The 19,097-nt window shown below is 46.4% G+C and overlaps 1 long non-coding RNA gene across 1 annotated transcript; it reads left to right on the forward strand.

The window, feature by feature from the left end:
* The first annotated feature begins 4,372 nt into the window (after nucleotides 1-4,372).
* Nucleotides 4,373-7,915, forward strand: LOC118998791 (uncharacterized). Its single transcript, XR_005068949.1, has 3 exons — nucleotides 4,373-4,918; nucleotides 5,333-5,434; nucleotides 5,916-7,915. It is a non-coding gene; the product is annotated as an uncharacterized LOC118998791 (long non-coding RNA).
* The last annotated feature ends 11,182 nt before the right edge of the window (nucleotides 7,916-19,097 follow it).

The raw sequence follows: 19,097 nt of genomic DNA on the forward strand, positions 1-19,097 counted from the left end.
ACAACTATGAACATAACAAAAATATCAAAATTTTCATTTAAAAATAACATTTAAAAATGTATCTACAATTCTGCCATTCAAGAAGTTTTTTTTTCTTTTTTTAGACAGCATGTTAAAGATTTGCTTTATTAAGAATCTCAAACCCAGGACAACTGGCCCCTCAGTGGGTTGAGAATTCTATTCTAATCCTCTCTATGTTTTCTCTATAGTCACTTTTCTACTTAAAAAATAAATAAATGAGTTCCCAGCCTTGATTTGCATTTAAGGGTATGACTTTGCTCACTGTCAGACTGCCAAAACTATAGTTTAACTTTTAAACTTTTAACTTTAACTTTTCCCCATGTATCTTTCCCTTCATTCTTTCACTCTTGCCACTCTGTCGAACCCCCTCCACTTAGCCCTGGACACAGCCTTCTCCCAGGGTCCCATGGGGTCACCAAGAGAGGCTGTCAGGGAAAATAACCAGTTAGCCCACACGACACCATCGGTGTCCCCCGGCCAAGGTGGGCATTTCGCTCTTTTTCTCCAGGCAGCAGGCTGCCTCCCAGGCCCAACATGGGAATGGGCAGAAAGTGGGCCGGGTCGCAACTGGGAGAACATGAATGATTCCAGGCAAACCCTCACCCGGTCACGTGTGAACAACTTAATGTTCTAGGAAGATTGTTGTTGCTGGAATGTGGAGAGTGGGTTAAAGAGGAGCAAGCCTGGGGCCCTGGAGAAAAGTCAGGCTTCAGAAACAATGATTCAGGCAAAAGTGTCCAATCACCTGGAATAAGCTGATGGTGGCAAGGGACAGAAAGAATTTGAGGGCTCTGAGAACTCAGACGGAGATGGAGCCTAGAGGACTTGCCCATAGCTTGGAAGCGGAGCAGTAAGACAGAAAACTCCAACATGGCTTCCATGTTTCCTGCTGGTGTGATTGGGTTAGGGGGTGATGCTCTCGTTCACTGAGAGAGAAAATGCTGGGAAAAAAACCTAGAGGGGGCAGATGCTGAATTTGCTTCAAGGGGACTTGAGGGAGAAGATTCTGCGAGATGTCCATGCAGAGGTGCACAGCACAGTTAGTTAGTATGTGGTCCTGAAGCCCAGGTTTCAAAGGATGTTGCATGCAGGTGTAGATCAAGAGTTATTCTTTGGCTATCATGACTCTATTTGTTTTTAATTCGACAAAGATACACAGATATATCTGAGTTGAAGCCAGTGTACCTAAAGTGTCTCTTGAATGCCCTCCCCCAGCCTAGTCTCTCCCTAAAGGTAGCTGTGATTGTCTCTTCACTTACACTCTCCCCAACTTTGCCCTGCCTTTCCATCCATACCTGGACTTTCAGAACCATGTGTTGTCAGTGTGCCTGAAAGGTATGTGGCTGTCTCAGGTCACGTTCTCCAGGAAGCAGACTCCGAGGTGGAGACGCGCATGCAGGAGACCTAGTGGGCCAGGGTGTGCCTGACTGGAACGCACTGGTGAGGGAGCTGGGCTGGGCAGGACGGGCTGAACTGTGACGCAGGCATAGCAGACACTGCTGCCACGGGAATGGGGCACTCTGGTACGGGGATAGGACGTCAGAGTGGACGCAAATTGAGACGAAGGGACCAGGCTATTGTACCCTCCCATTAAACCCAGTCACTGAGAGCTGCCCCTGTGGAGGGACCGAGGGCAATTCCTGGAGAGACATGCCCCTGTGACCCTCCAGAGGCCGATGCGCCTGCTGTTAGAGAAATGGGTGCACTGGCTGGAAAGGTGGACTGGAGGCACCTCACAGCATCCACCCCACAGGCTGTACATACAGTTCTCAAACCTGCCTGTGAACCTCAGAAGTGTCCTGGAAGTCATTCCTTGTCAGTAGTTAGATTGACCTTATTCTTTTTAATGGCTGCATAGTATTCCACCCAATGATGCGCCGCAGTCTCTATAATCATTCTTGTTAATGGGCACTCCAGTTGTTTCTAACTCTTTACTGGTAGAAACAATACTGCAGGGAAAACTGACTTCCAGCTTCTGGTGATGACAGAAAAGTCCCTCCTGAAGGCACCTGGACGTGGTACTGTGGGGAGACAGTGTGGTCAGTGTGTGCTTGGAGGAAGGCAGCGCTGTGGGGGACGTTCCCCATTTCTGTGGCCTGCAGTCTGGGGTTCATGTGGTTTCTTCGGCACTTGGCACCTGGTGGTGAGGGCACTGGTGGAAAAAGCCAGAGTTTTTCTGGGTAGCAGAATCAGACGAGTGAAACTGGGAGGCTGCGGCTGAAGTGATAAGTGAGCGGTGGAGTCTTGGAGGGGAAGTTAAAGAGACAGGGAAAGAACCCCTCGATTCTGTCTGCCCGCGTCTCAGGCTGGCCTATGGACCACGCACGCATGGGGCAAAATAAAGCAACTCAGCCAGAGCGGATGATGTGAATCTAGGCCGGTGCTGCTGTCCAAAGAACCAAAATGTGCAGTTCAGGCCTAACCAAGAAAATTGCTGGCTGCAGCAAAGGAAATAACACACATTAGAGAAAAATAACAAACACCAGAATCTTCATAATTTCACATCCAGAATACATGTGATACATTCCAAAATGACTTGACTTATAAAGAATCCAGAAAATGAAGCACATTTTCAAGAGGAAAGAAACCAAACCACTAGTACCTTGAAATGAACCGGATATGGAAATGAACTGATAAGGTCAAAGCAGCTGGTTTAACTATTCTCAATAGAATGAATGAAAACNCCCAGTCAGGGCATATGCCTGGGTTGCAGGCCTGTTCCCAGCAGGGGCAAGTTCCCAGCAGGGGATGCATGAGAAGCAACCATACATTGATGTTTCTCTTCCTCTCTCCTTCCCTTCGCCTCTAAAGATAAATAAATAAAATATTTAAAAAAAAAAAAAAAGAATCCAGAAAATGAAGCACATTTTCAAGAGGAAAGAAACCAAACCACTAGTACCTTGAAATGAACCAGATATTGAAATGAACTGATAAGGTCAAAGCAGCTGGTTTAACTATTCTCAATAGAATGAATGAAAACATAGAAAAACTCAGCAGAGATATCTAAACAACAAAAGAGTAGAAATTCTAAATCTGAAAAATACAATACCTAAAATTTTTAAATTGCAGGGTGAACTTAACCAAATGGAGATACTAAACAAAAGCAGTAAATAAACCTGAAAACAAATCAAATAGGTAAACAGGAAGAAAAAAGGTTAAAAAAACAAAAGGGTCTCTCAGATAGGATCAAATCACTCAACACAGTCAGTTTCACAAGAAAAGAGAAAGAATAGAGAAGGAAAATATTTGAAGTAGTAGTGGCCAAAATTTCCCAATTTTGTTGAAAAACAAATTTACAGATTCAAGATGCCTTGTCAACACTAGTTAGAATAACATGAAGACACTAACATTGAAATACATTAAACTGTTGAGCCAAAGATAGATAAAAACCCTTAGAGTAAAAGAAAAATATCGCATTACATACAGGGGAACAGAATGGAATTGAGAAGTGAATTCTCATCAGAAACCATGAAAGCCAGAAAGGAATGGAAAAATGTCTTTAAAGCACTGAAAGAAAAAAAAAACATTTTATCCAGCAAAAATATCTTTCAAAGATAAAGGCAAAATAAAAACAATCCCAGACAAAAGAAAACCAGGAGACTTTGTTTCCAGCTGATCCTATGAGAAAGGCTAAGGGCTGTTTCTTGGGCTGAAGAAAAAAGATTCAGGATGACAATCTGGATCTTCAGAACAGAGTGAAGAGCATCAGAAATGGCAAAAATAAATAGCTGGGAAATAGTAATGCTGAAGTCCTAAGCCCGGTACCTGTGAATGGGATCTTTTTTGGAAATTGGGTCATTGCTAATGTCATTAAGGATGTCACTGAGGATTAGGAGAAACCCTAATCCAAGGATGAGTGCCCTTAGGAGACGTGGGAATTTGGGCACAGGGACACACGAGGCAGGCTCTGTGAGGACACGGGCAGAGACAGGACTGACACATTCTCAAGCCAAGGAACACCAAGTACCACAGGCAACCAACAGAAGCTGGGGAGGCAAGTAACGGTCCTTCCCTGGAACCTGAGAGGGAGGAGGGCCCTGCCAACACCCTGGCTTTGGACCTCTGGCCTCTGCAACCAAGAGAAGTAAGTCTTTTTTTGTTTTAAACCACCAAGTTTGTAATACATTTTTATGGCAATCCTAGGAAGCTAACATGCAAATCAAAAAGAATTATAAAAGATAAAGAGGGATATTTCATTTTAATAAAAGAGTTAATACATGAGGAAGGATAAGGATTATAAATATGTACATAATAAGAGATCCAAAATACACGTGGGAGGTAGAAACAGAGTTAAAGGGAGAAACGGACAATTCCATAAACTCAGAGATGTTATCCATCTTCTCTCAGGAATTAATAGAATAACTGGACAGAAAAATCAGCAAAGACATAGAAGATCTGAAAAAATCGATACCAACCACATGCAAAGGAAGCCACACGTAGAGGAGAGAAGCGCTATTAGCCTCGGAACATTCTTTTCTGCCTTTTCTGCAATTTTCTGGATGTCCTCAATTACGGTCTTCATCTTTCTTCTGATATGCAACATGTTTACCCTAGTGCTCTCTCAAATTTGTGGTTGCAAACGTTTTTCACTGGCTTTTTAAAAATGTCTCTCATCTTACATCATTTATGCTGCATTTTTTTACTCTTTCTTCTTGGTTAGTCATTTTAAAGTTTCTGTTTCTTCTCAAGTATCTCTCCACATGTGGCTCTTTTCTGTCTTGCTCTAAATTCTTATTTCTTCTTGTAGATTTCTGGTTGCCTTAAAATAATAGAATAATAATAGCAACCACTTCCAAATTCTGTAAATACATTAGTCTTATAATCTTTGCCACAACCCTATGAAGAGGTACTACCATTAGTCCCATTTTATTGATCAGGACTACAAGGCACAGAAAAGGTAAGTAACTTACCCTAGGTCACACAGCCAGTAAATGGTGGAACCAGATTTTAACCAGGCACTTGAGTCCTAGCTGTGCTCTTAACTAGCAGGCTATGAAGCATGTCTCCCTAGATTGCCAAACTGAATATCTTGCTTCCTTTTTTAATAGTAACTTCTCTTTTATTTCCTCTTTATCAATGTCTTCATTTTCAAAGATTTTGCTCATTCTATCAGTCATATTACTGATATATATGTAATTTATATATGTATATACACTATATAATATATCATATGTAATTTATATTACTGATGTAAAAGTAATTTTGTAATTAAAATTACAGTAAATATTTGTAATTAAAATAAAAGTAATTTTGTAATTAAAATTACTTTTATTTTAACATAACCAGTTCCTCTGCTTTCTCTTCTGACCAGTTTGCGGCAGGAGAATCAGCAGCGGAGGGCTGGAGTCAGGAGCTCCAGGTCCCGTTTCCACGCCTCACGCACCCACCGTGGGAAGCAGGTTCTCCACAGTTCGTGAGTTTCTTGGGAGAACACACAGGACAAAACTGACATTTCTCCAGAAGTAGGTGTGGCCGAAATGGATGTCACCTTTACTCTCTCTCATTCGACCCTTAAACATGACCTTCGGAAACTGACTTTATTTCACTTAGCATAAATCTCTCCAGCAATAAGTCAGACAGTGAAAAACAAATATCGTATCTCACCTATGAACGGAACCTAATCAACAAAACAAGCAAGCAAAATATAACCAGAGACAATGAAATAAATCACTGACAGTGACCCGGGGTGGGGGTGGGCAGAAAGGACAACAGGGGAAAGAAGAGGAAGGGTCGTCAAGGAACGTGTACAAAGGACCCACGGACGAAGCTGAAGGAGGGTAGGGTTGAGGGTGAGAGGTGGGGGTGATGCGGCAGCGGAAACTGGTGGCGGGAAAATGGAGACAACTGTACTTGAACAACAATTTTTTAAAAAATAACTGACTTTAAATTTTCAGTGTCCCCAAAGCCTCAGGAAAGCCACTGTGCAGTGTTCCTGCCTCCATGTAAAAGGCCTTGGCCATCTCTAACGAGGGCATGACCTCACCACCCAGATGGACTGGACACCAGTGTGGGCAGGAACAGACCCTCCATCTCGCTGGTGCCCTGGCTCCCCAGCCAGAAGCTGCACATAAAAGGTGAAGGGAAAACATGTGTGTAAACAGCTGTGTTCTTTTTTCACTCTTGCCCTTACTGAGAGAGAAACCCATACTTCAGTGCATGTCCTGCAGTCTTAGTCCACGGGGATCCTTCAGCAATGTCTACCAATATTTCTTCACTCTCCTCATCAACATCATTCTAATGACGCGATATATTTCAAGTGCAAGAAAACTGGACACCATGCCTTGTGGGAGCTCTGAACTTGCCAAACCACTCTGAAGGTCAGAGGAAGCAGTTTGATAATAATGAGATCGAGAGTTAGGATGTATTTTTAAACTTTCTTTCCAAATAGAAGGCGGGAGGGGAGGAATACAGAGGTACAGGAAGTGGGCCATGCGCAGAGAAAATGGTGTCATTTCAGGGTACAGCTGGCTGTGTGGAGCCAAACCCCGGGTCCGCCTCGGTCTCACAAACACCCGGTTGGCTGAGCTCTACAACCCAGCTCTGCTCCAGAAGGTCTCTGTTTATCTTTGCAAGGACAATTAAGTGGCAGGAATGTGTAATATGGTGAAGGCTGCCAAAACAAACAGCTCTCTTTAAACATCATGTAAAAGTGGCTATTGTTGCTGGTGTTTCTGCAAGAGTCAGAAACCACTTGCTAATAGCTTAATTCCATTTCTCTGCAGACTGGCTGATCCTATTGCAGAAGGGGCCCATGTGGTCTGCTGGTCAGAGAGGAGCCCGCACGGCCCCACGTTTTACAACATAGCTGAGCCACTGACTCATGGGCTGTAGGGCTGAGCCTCATGGGGCTTGTTGGAAAGTTTGATAAGATGTGAGGCTGGACTGAAAATCATTTGTGGAGCAGCTGATTCGGCGGACCACAGGGCAGAGTTTGAGACTGCCGGGGCCGACTGAGTGACAGGGCTGGGGCTGCGGCTGTGACTGGGGCTGGGGACGGTGAGGCTCCCGCAATGCACACAGAGGTCCGGAGGCTGAGGATGTATGTGCAGGACAGGGACGCCTCTCTGCAGAATCAGTGGGGGAGCACTGCTCGTCTCTGGCCCAGCCTCAGCCAATAATCCTATTTCCCTCCCAAATGGATTCTATGGACAAAAAGGGGCCACGGGTGAACCCTGACAAGCACAGGAGAGGCCTGCGTGGTGGCCTCACAGACTCAGACTAAGTTTTCCACAGGACAGTCTGAAATTAAAACTTTCTAACTAAAAGCGGGTCATGGCAGGTAGTGACGTCCTAGGCCAGTATTTTTCCCTAACCAAGACCAGTCTTTTCCTTAACTGAGCTGATCCTCTTTTTGTGCATCTACCGTAACACACCTGGTAACAAACCTTTGGAATATCAAAGTAATTTCCTGCCCTCCCCGCCGCCCCCACAAAGCACCACCACTCACCAGAGCAGAGACCATAAATTCCCTTGTTGCTATTATTGCCCTGTTAATTGTTAACTGTTAAATATCCTATACACACCAATGTAAAACAAGTATGTGTCTATGTTTCACTTTTTTATCCAATTCCAGAGATTGTTTTTCCATTTTGCTTTCTCCTGCCTCTGGAATCTATCACCGATGAATTTCATGTAATTCCCCCACCACACCTCCCCCTGTGATTGAGATGTATAAAATAAGGGGCAAAACTGCCATTCTCCGGAGTATGTTCTCAATTTGTTGAGTTTTGCTTTCTGGCAATTGCCAGTTTGGCTCAAAGAAACTCATCAAAATTCTTACAGGTTTGAACAATTCTTACGTTGCAGATCTTGCATGGATCTTAGCTGTGTCCAATCCCCCAGCTCATCGCACAGTGACTGGGCTCACAGGGCAAGTGCTCTGCAGGGCCCTGTGCATTCCTTGCTCTGGGGTCCGCACAGACTGTGGGGACTTAGTGTGAGGTCAGCTATGCTGAGACAGGGGTAAGCTTGAGGGAAACAAGGAGCAAGCCTTTCTCTGGGTCTTCAAAGGGAAGAGGGTTTACATAAAACACATGCACCTAAATAGAAAGATGACTGATTGAAAATTGGTGAGTTCAGTTAAAAGAAAAAGCAATTCAAGGAAGGAATGTTTATCTCATAGGAAACTGACATTTGGTACTGCCAATGGGTTTCTGAACGACAGTAAAGGCGTCCCAGGGATGATGGCTTCAGATCTGGGGCTAGGAACTGACATTTTTGTCATGCAGGCCTGGCCTTTGACGGTGAGACTTCTGATAAAACCTGTGAAAGTCTAGATTAGTAATGTGTAGTTTACGCTAAGCCCCAAGGGAGTTTCCAAACTCCCTGGGAAACTGATAGAATGTGCATGAACTAACACTTTTACTTCCAAGGTCAATAATAGCGGTTTGTGTTTAAAACACCTTTTAGCTAGGCTAGCACTAAGCAGGTCAAAGGAGAATTGGTTTGGATGATTTACTTATAGGAAGGGATGAGAAATAACAAGCCAGACACGGCTGTTTGCCGCACTAACTGTCCACAGTCCCATAGACACTGCCTGAATTGAGTACACTTTCCCCTTCACCCTCTCGCGAATGAAAACTGACTTCTCTGCAAGAGGGGCTGAGAAGACCCCCCTGAGTGCCCAAACGAATCTATCCTCTGCCTGCTGGCTCTGGACATGACTTTCAGGGCCTGCCTGGCTCAGAGTTGAGAGCCCTTGATCTCTTTCCTGGAAGGGGCACGTGGTTCTACCATTAACTCCCAAAGAACCAAGAGGAAAACACGGCTATCGTTGTGGGTGAATGAGAATGATGAGAACTGATAATTAGAATAAGAAGATAAACTCAGAGGAAGCCGAAAGAATAGAGGCTGGGTAGTAAGATTTGAACCTCGGTTACCTGAGTAGAGGGACTAGGATGACAGAGGACCTCCCAAAAACCCTGAACTCACGGGGTTATGACTACCTGCCACTCACTCATTCATCTTGCAGACATTCACGGATTGCCACCCACTTGCCTAGCATTGCCATAGGTACCGCACAGGACTCAGAGGTGACAGGCAACTTGACAATCTGAAACACATGTTTGAGCACCTACCCAAAACACATATTCTGTATGATAATATATACATGCCAAATTAGTAATTCTGGGTGATATGAGCATTTTGATTTAAAGAGAGAGATCACTTATTCAAATGAGTTTGAATTGGGAAGAATAGAGAGAGAGCAGGTGTAATTCATGACAAAGAGAACAGCATAAAAAAGAGACCAAAAGTCAGATAGTGCCAAGCATGTTCTGTAGATAGTGGCTCCTATGCACAGCAGGCCCATTTAGGGGAATGTAGGATCGAAAATGAGTAGGAAGCCTTGAATGACAGGCTTCACCCTAGAGACAATGGGAATATTTGAGTGTTTGAGTCATTCATTTATTTGTTCATTCAACAGTCACTGCTGGAGTACGTCATATGCACCAGATCCTATTCTAGGCTTTGGGAATTGAGGAAAAACAAGAATTTGTCACTCCCTTCATGGCAGTTACATTCTGCAAATCAGTAATTTGCAAAAAACGATATAGTATGTGGTAAATACAGCCAACTTTGATGTCAGAAAGAGCTGGGTTTAAACTTCGTATATGCCACATACCAGCTATTGACCTGAACAAATTACTTACATTTGTCATCTGTAAAATGAGGTTAATAATGGTATCTATTCCTTAGGGTTGTCATTAGGCTTAAGTAATTAATATAAAGCATTTAACAATCCTGGGTACACGGAAATACTCAATAAGCATTTACCATTATCAAAATGATCATTTTCAGGACATTGGTATCTACAGAAAAGGAGAAACTGATGTTACTGGAGGGGGTAGAGATGTGTCTGTCAGGAAAGCTTTTCAGAAAAGATAATGTCATGCCAGGTTTGGGGGCAGAAATTGAAATTCAGCAAACATGGCTCAGAACCTTCTAGGCCGAGCACAGAGCATGCGTGGAGGCTGGGAGGCAGGTGGCCACGCATTCAGGGACTGATGGTGAGTTTTACGTTGCCAACGATCAGAGTACAGTGAGCAGCAGGGACTGGGGCTGGTGAAAGCCTTGAGCCTGGTAGGCCTGAAAACCAGACCTCAGCTTTTCAGCTGCAGGTCCACTCGCATTGGCCTGGGCTCCCCTTCCTCCGAGGGGCTCCCCTTCCCCGGAGGGGCTCACTGCTCCTCGTTGGCTTTCACCCCAGCATGCTGTCTGAGGTTTCGTTTCCCAGGGGACATAGGTAGTTGGCTCATGTCTTTTATCAGGGGGAAATCTACACCTGAGTCCCCAGCAGACTTCCCCTTATGTCCCATCACATGCTCACGACAGATGATCTCCTCTGGCCGGACACAGCACTGTCTGAATAAAGGTGGGGTCCCATTAAGAAGCACGGACCAGCGGATCTACCAAGTGCCCGCCACACTCTGCTATGAGACTATAGATTCCTGATGGCAGAAACGGAGCCGTGATCATCCTGTCTGCACCCCTGGGGCGGAGCACAGCACCCAACCACGAATCTTGATAGATGTTTGTTGAATGAATGAAAATAAGCAAGGATGGAGTAATGTAAAAAACACAAGCATGGGGAGTATCAAAGGTACAACATTGTACAGATTCATCTAATCTTGGCCTCTGATTCTCACTTGCCTTCATGGAAGGTCACTTAAAGAGAGGACTGAAGCCATAAAAGGTGTGTTATGTTTTAGGGTGGCAATTTGACATGAGTGAAATGGAAAGTGGGAAGTTTATAGGCAGAGAGACTGGTGTATCCGTTGAGAAGTTCATATTCTAAAGTGCAGACGGCTGACACGACTCCTAACGAGAACTGAGTAGGAAGGGCAGGTCCACATGCCACACACACACACACACACACACACACACACACACGTGGTACCCGGAGATCCCACTGCCACATCTCAAGGAGGCAAAGACCTTGACACATCTGTGTTTTATGGGAGCAAGAACACCTTTCCCAGAAGGTGCATAGTGGACATCTGCTCACAGAATCAGGTCACGTGCCCATTCTAAGCCACTGCAAGGGGAATGGACTTCATGTACCTGGTTCAGGTGTGCCATTCCAGAGGGGATCAGCACCAGTGAGAAAATCCACATGGCAGACTGGTCCATTCATGATTCATGGCCATCCTACAGGTTAAGAAGTTTCAAAAACCTGAACTTGCTTTACTTACCATGGTGAAAATAGGATGTCAGATATTCTGAAGAGAAAACAGTCATTAATCGAATAGACGGGAGAATCAAGGAGGCTTTGAGCTTGAATTTCTCCTCAAAATTGATCTATAGCAACAACAGAAAAATGGGAAGCCACTGACTAGTTCCAGAAACTTGGACACTATTCTCAGGCTTGGAGTTCAGTTGTGGCTAACAATGAACAAACAAACAAACAAAACCAAAAGTAACCAGCAGAATGTAGGACCCAGAGCATTTTACCACATGGCTAAGACAGGGCTGAATTCAGCTAAGAACAACATACGCAACACATTCTTCACATGGCCTCACAGAACCTCATCTCCCGGGAGGGTGAAGGAGTGATAAGGGGACCATTGTCCCACCCTGAATTTTGAACAGTTGCAACCATCTAAGGAGAAAAGAACAACCAGGCAGTAAGTAACAGCTTAAATCTTGGGAAAGGGCGGAGGGATAGCACCAGTTCAGTCACACATGAGCTTTCAGCATCAGTGGGGTGGGGTCTCAGAGTTCAGGGAAAACAGAACGGTACAGGCTCCCGTTAAGACATTCTGACTAGAATCCCACCCAGCACCCCAACACCGATGACCCAGGCCTGGGAGGGGTGGCCCCAGGAGCTTAAGTGCCTCACATGCTCTCTGATGACCCCAAATTTTAAAAGAATATCCACTGAAAGATGGAATGAGTCATCATCACATGGCAGATAAAACCTTGGCTGTGAAGTCACATAGAATGGGTGGGGGTAGATCCTGGCACTGACTCCTGGTCTCTGTGTGGCCTTAGACAAGCTGCATAACTGATCTGTGCCTTCTCTCCTCATCTTTAAGCTTTCCTTGGCTTCTCCCCAGGTGCCCCTGTCTTTCTTTCTCTTTCCGCTGTGTCACGCTGCAGGACGGAAGCTCACCGGCCTGAGAACTGAAGATCCATCCAAGTGAGGAGCTGGCCCGCGTACCTGGCAGGTCTAAATGAGATCAAGCAGCTGGGCCCTGGGGACCGTATCCCAGGGCGCTGGGAGAACCGGGGAGAACCGCTGGGAGAACCGGGGGCCGACACGGTGGAAACCCTGCTCGTCGTGTGTACGAAAGTCTGGCCCTGAGAGGGGAACTGGATCCCAAATTTCGAGAAGTGCACCCATAGGGATGCCCCCAAAGTAGACGGGCCACCTCAGTCAGGACCGGGAGCTCCCTTCTGGGGCAGGGCAGTGAAGGGGATTCAGAGAGCCCAGACTGCACTGACCTCATTCCCTCTCCTGCTGGGTTTACCAGACCAAGAGTCAGTAAGGAATGCTGCAGACTCGGTGGGTGTGGATGTCATGAGGCAGTTGACAAAGTTTCTTGTGCTATACCTTGGGAAGACAGAGACTGTGGCCTCGGGGCAAAGAGATCCACGTGACTTTGTAATTAGCTGGACGGCCAGAGGCAAGGGATGCCGAGGAATGGTTCACGCCAAGTGGAGGGCTCTGGAGGCTGGTGTCCAGGGAAACGTCACCCACGCCATTCTGCTAGAGAAGGATGCGGCTGGCAGGAGACCTCAGCCTCGTCTGATATCCCTTTTTGAGGGAAAACCTGCTTTAGTGCTGCATGCATGAAAAAAAAAATTTTAACTCATAAATATTTTTAAAAATATGATATAATAAAATACTTTAATTTTATAATGAATTTAATCATTAAAGTATAGTTTTAATAATAAAATCTCCTTTTGATATTTCCCCATCTTTGTCAAGAGAAATTCCAATCATCTAAGTTCCTGTGCTGAACCAACTGCAGAAATGGCTTTAACGACGTACCCCTTCCTGTGCACACACCCTTTGCAACGAGACCTTGCAGCATCTCCCACTGAGACATAACCCTGTCCCTTGAATGAAGTGGACTGGTAACTTCCCATCACAACATGGGGCAGATGTGACCGCATGCCAGTTCCAAACCCAGGTCTTAGGTGGCATGTGTGTTTCCACTTCCTTTCTGCCCCCAGTGTACAAACGAGCCCAGGCTATCCTGATGCATGAGAAGAAACACATGACCTTAACACCCAGCCGCCAGCCAGGGAACTGCCAGCGTGTGAGTGAGGCGGGCCGAGCCCGGCCCAGCCTGCCTGCCACCTGACCCCTTACATGTGAACAAGCCCAGTCAAGATCGGATGGGTCTGGGCCAGTTCAGCCGAACTTCCCAGCTGATCTGTTGACTCACAAGCATGAATAAAAGCTTATTGTCTAAATCCCTGGTTTTGGGGTTGGCTTGTTACATAGCAACAGCCAACTGTTACAGCCCACACAAACCTGTGCCTCCTCCTCTGTCTTACTGCCCTGGTGTTCTCATACTTTGCACCAGCCATACTCTGCACAACCCATCATCTCAGGTCCACAGCTCTGCAAGGGCACAGCCTCGGCCTGGCCTCCCACCTGTGCCGCCCTATTCGTCTGGCTGATTGCTACTCATCCTCGAAGACTCCTCTCAGGCACCCCTTTGGCAAGCAGCATTCCCAGAGCTCCCTTCCTGCAAACCTCTTGCCACCTCCCAGAGAGTACCTGCCTCTGATGGTCCTTGTCATGCCTTTGTCACAGCTCTTACCTTAGGTTACATTATGTGTTTGCTCAGCTCTCTGTTCTGTTCCACTCCGAATTAGTTGGAGGTAGAAATCTGGTCCTTTATCTGTCCTTCCAACAACTAGTGCAGGTCCTTGCAAGCAGTCAGTGCCCTCTAAATGCTTGTTAAATATATGACTTAAATGGAGAGAGAGACAGAGAGAGAATTCATCCTGAAACAGATAAAATGCAAAGGGGCAAGCAGATGTATAATAATAAGTAAGCCATTGGCTTGGGAACAGCTACAGGTTACCAATCTGATCTTCCTGGGTCTAGAGTAACCAGCTGATAAGTTTTGGCTGTTTTGTCCATCTACCCCAGTAGGTAACATGTATCCCTCAAATAGAATGTCCCCACTGATGACAACTGTTGCATTTGTAAAGGGTGGCAGAAGAGACGCTGTGAGCATCCACCTGAACTTCCAAGGCGGAAATCTGGGTATTATGGGGTGGCTGCCTTCCGACATGCTCACAGAGCAGCACTGGAAGCTGTTCTGCAGAGACACACAGAAGCAAGTGCTGACTGAGCAACGGCTAGGTGCTGGGCACCGTTCTAGGCATGGGAGCTTGCCGGAAACAAACCAGGCAAAGTTCCTGCTTTTTGAAACGCACGTTTAGTAGGGTCCAGGAAACAAAGAGGACAGGCAGAGAGAGCGAGCGAAAGATCAAGGCTGAGTTTCCTGGCAAGCCCATGGATTCTGTGAAAACTCCAGCGGTTCTCTGATAAACTTCCCACTTGCTTATGCCAACTGGAGTTATGCCTTCAGTTACTGGCAAACCCAAGGGTCTTAACAAAGACTCCCTACGAAATGCATTGGACTCCTTATGCACTCTCTCCACAACAGCTCTGGGGCATGGGAGAGAGGGAACTCTTTAAGGTCAACAGGTCAGAAGCCGGTGGAAGAGAATGAGAACATTTTTCTTGCCACCTTTCCACGTACCAGTTCTCAAATGTAGGGTCTCTAGGTTTCTAGTTTCCACAACAAGGAAGACTGAGAGAAGCTGCTTCCCTAGATATTCTGCACGGCCGAGCAAAGGTTATACACTAGGCCAGGTTTTATGGTCTCTACTGCATCCAGGTATTATTATTATTTAATATTTCTACACAACCACACGATAAGCAAGGAAGGACATTCTCCACCCAGGCTTACAATAATAAATAAAATCATTCCAAAACAAGAAGAGAGAAAAAAAGCTCTCTTTCCCCCAGGAGCTTACAGGGTAGAGGCAAGTCCAAAAACACAGGGCAGAAACATGGCCTTAGACGAGTTCAGGAAGTTTTAAATAGACCGTGTCGCGGCACGGTCGGGTTTCCAGGGGCTTTTGGAAAGAGCAAGGGAAAAGCTCTTTGGAGGGCGACCAGACTGGCACGCAGCATGGAGGGGTGCGGGCCCAGGACAGTGTGTGCCCCGTCCTCCAAGGAGCCTGTGTTCCTCAGGCTTTTCACTTCTGGAATCTTCAACTTACTAAGAGGGTACAGAGAGATAAAATAGCTTTGCAAAAGCACCTTGCCATGTGGCCAAATCTGCTCTTATTTTAATGACTCCTGCAGCGAGATGCAGATCTTCTTCCCATTTTCCACTCGCTGATTAATTTCCTGTTGACTCTGAAGGTAACTGAAAACCTTTTGGATGAAGCAGAAATAGCCTTAATGCGAGTGACTCTTAGCAATGGACTGAGTCACTTGGGGCCCGTCCTCCGGGGCTTCCTTTGAGCTCTGGGTGGGGGGGTGGCTTGGCGCTTGTTGACTTAAAGTGTGTCCACCAATAAACACATGCAACACAAAGCCGTTCTTTACCCCCTCCCAGTGTCCTGGACAGGTGTACCTCGTGTCCAACTCTGGGGACCCGGAGCTGGTCTCAGTTGTGAAATTGGCTCTTTCTGCTCTCCTCCTCCCATCCAGTCCCCTTCTTTTGACTTTTCCCATCAATCTGGATACCTTCTTCTCTCTCTTCACGTGCAAGTCCCTAAATTTCTCACATATCACTAACTTAGCATAACCAACTGAAAGAAAATACTTTTCTATGAGTCATGTATACTTGAATGTGAATTTAAGTCAGATCACTCCTGCAAAGGGCAACCACATATTAACTCTTGCATTTGAAGGGCAAGGAGGTTTAAGGGGAAAGCAATGGGCTGGTTGCTTAAAGACTCCACTCTTGCCTTGGCCTTATGCACAAAGGATGGGTTTTCTGGGCCAGACATGTCACTTCTCAGTCTTAATTTTTAAAAAATTTCTATTGACATCAGAAGTGCCACTAGATAAATTCTAAAGTTCACCCTGCTCTTAAAGCAGCGGATCCCCAACATTAGTTGGGGCTATCTGAGGAGAGCTGCAGCCTCCCAGGTCCCTGAGCCAATCACATGGTGTTCGGCCTCCCTGTCTCCCTGCCAGGGGACCCATGGCACCTTCCAGCAGCTGACATCCAGTGTCTGCGGGGCTTCCCTCTGGGTAACTTCCCGCCAGGATTTTATGCAAGGGAAGCTCCTTTCATCATTCTGAGGATCTACTCACACTTAAAATACCTAATGTTGATGACCTAACGTGACCTAACGCAGTACAACCACCACCAAGTGCATTTAAAACTAAGACATGCAGAAACACACAACCTTTAAGCTTCAAGCAGATCCCTTTCTGTGCCCCCCTCTCTCATCCCCTGGTCTGTGCTATGGTGGTCCCCAACCTTGGCTACATATTTATCCCCAGAGGGGCTTTAAGAAGTCCTGTGCCCAGGACCCCTCCAGGACATGTGCACCAGCCTTTCTCCCCGCAGCAGAACCAGAAGGCAGGACTCCACACATACTTGGGGTCTGTTTTCCTAGAACTGAGGCCTCCTTTCCCGATGACAAGGAGGACCCGGGCGACATCTGGGGTGGGGCTGCGGCTCCTGGCCCCCCGCCCTGCTGAAGGAGTTATTCTACCTTACCCTTCTGCTCCTTTTCCTCAAACCCTATGTGGACTGGGGCGTCTTCACTGCACCACTGTGTGTTTCACTGGGCAACCGCACATTGTGCCTTCCTCCATCTCCACCTCTTGCACCCACACGTCAGCTTCCTGGCGGCCCCCACCCCTCGGACTCTAGGGCCTTCCGGTCTGTCACTAGGCTGAAGGAGCCTCCTGCCAGCTTCGTATCCACCTAATGTACCCAAGGACTTCTGAGGAGCCCAAGTGCCCCAACGTCTCTCTTGCTCCCCCACCCCATTTTGCTCTGCTCCCCGCACGATCTCCAGCAACCACCAACCCCGTCGTCCTCACCGTTTTTCTGACCAATCAACACCTCCCCAAGTCCTTCATTCCCTCAAAGCACCACTAACAGAGACTGTGAGTGAAATCTGATGGCTGGTTTAGCACTGATGAAGGGCATGACCACACGGAATTGCAGGTGCCAGCGGAAAATCGAACATCCGATTCCACCAGCCTCGAATCCAGCAGCTGTGGGAAACTTTTTACTTTTGGGGTCACATCCACCCAAAAGAGTTTTTCATTTTTCTCTTGCTAGGAGGCCCTCTTCCCCCAAATTCCTAATAGCTTTTTTATGCAGGGAAACTCTCCTTTCTACATCCTGCGCTAAACTACTCTGGTAAGTGAAACTCACGCACGTGGCTAACCAGAAGGCCACAAGCACAGGGTCAGTGGCCGACAGAACATTTTCTTTTCAGCGTGGTCACCTTTGCGAGCACAGGCACACTCCTCGGCCATGACCTTCTGTGCCCACGCCCTTTTCCTGTTGTGCCCATTCAGGCCTGAGGCCAGTTGCTGCATTCACGGTGGGCTCTCTGCTTCCTGCATTCACATCAACGTGCACAGGAGTGTGGGCTTGGGCATCTTACTAACTCCTCTGTGCTGGTATTAGCTCTGCCTAAGAATAGAACCCATCTCAGCTGATAAAATACATGAACTAACGCAGGCAAAGTACTTGGAATAGTGTCTGGACACAGTACAACCTCAATCTCAGGAGGAAAAGCCAGATGCAGAAACCAAACCTTTCAACTTCCCATCCCTGTACCTCTCACTGTGCCAGGTGATGAAAGATAACACGAAGGTGAGTCCACAGGACCTCACCATCCAGCCGGGCACACAAAACCACTACCCCTGAAACCACCGAGGGCCACCATGAGGAAATGGCTGAAGGGACAAGGCAGTGATTCTCATCTTGGCTACACATTAGCATCCCGTGGGGGATTTTTCAAATCCTGATGCTCAAACCAATGAAGTCAGAATCTTTAGGAGTGGAGCCCAAGCATCGGTAAGCTTTAGATCTCCCATGCAATTTGAATATGCAGCCAAGGAAGAAAATCACTGGCAGGAGCCATCATGACAGCTTGCTATGCCCCCTCCACTCAAAGAGGTGACGCAATCTGCTTTTGATCACTACACGTACTTTAGAAGGCCTGACCTTGACCGAATCTTATGACTCCTCACCCATTCACTATTCTTTCAAATCTATCATTCATTGGGCCTTTATTATGTTCCAGGCCGGAGACTTGCTTCATTGACTCAACCCAATAATCCCATGAGGCCAGTCCTATACCTAGCCCCACTTTGCAGATGTGAAAAGTAAGGCCTGAAGAGATGAATCATTTGGCCAATGTGACACAGGTAATGAAAATGGGCCTGGGACTCCGACCCAGGCTTTCTGACAGAGAGCCCGTGGAACAGGACTGTGAGTCCTCACTTGCCCTGCCCCTGGAGGCCCCATTTCTCGGAAATGCTTCTCTCATCTGCCAGACAGTCTGAGGCCAGAACTCTCCCCAGCCACCACTTCCACCTTCTCCAGTACCATACCCCAAGCCCCAGGGCTGGACATTTTTATGAAATATAGCTTTTTTTTGTTGCCTTCGCTTTAATCCCCACCCTAAAAAAGATCAATCCCATTTTGCTGTCACAAACCCTTATACAGCATTTCTCTCGCTAATTCCCACGGTTAATGTCCTTTCGGGTTCTAGCTATTTTGTACCTGGGCTGTCGACCTCCCAACCTTCTTCCCAGCCGCCCAGCCTCCTTCCCCTTAAAAATATTCAGCACAGTATAACAGCAAACCTTCATCCTTAGCTGCTGTGCTTCCATCCCTAGTCTTCCAGGGTATAATTATCTTGCTCTAAAAAATCTTCCTTAAAGGAATTTGCATTTTCTTTTCCTTTCTGAGGCCAAACTAATTATAGATACATTAATCATCTATTGCAGTGTAACAATATTACCACAAATTTACTAGCTTAAGACAACACACATTCATTATCCCGTAGTTCCTATGTATCAGGGTCCTGGGAACAGCTTAGTTGGGTCTTCC

This window comes from Sturnira hondurensis, unplaced genomic scaffold, assembly GCF_014824575.4.
Source record: "Sturnira hondurensis isolate 20B ecotype Veracruz unplaced genomic scaffold, ASM1482457v3 Scaffold0014384, whole genome shotgun sequence".
Taxonomy (NCBI): domain Eukaryota; kingdom Metazoa; phylum Chordata; class Mammalia; order Chiroptera; family Phyllostomidae; genus Sturnira; species Sturnira hondurensis.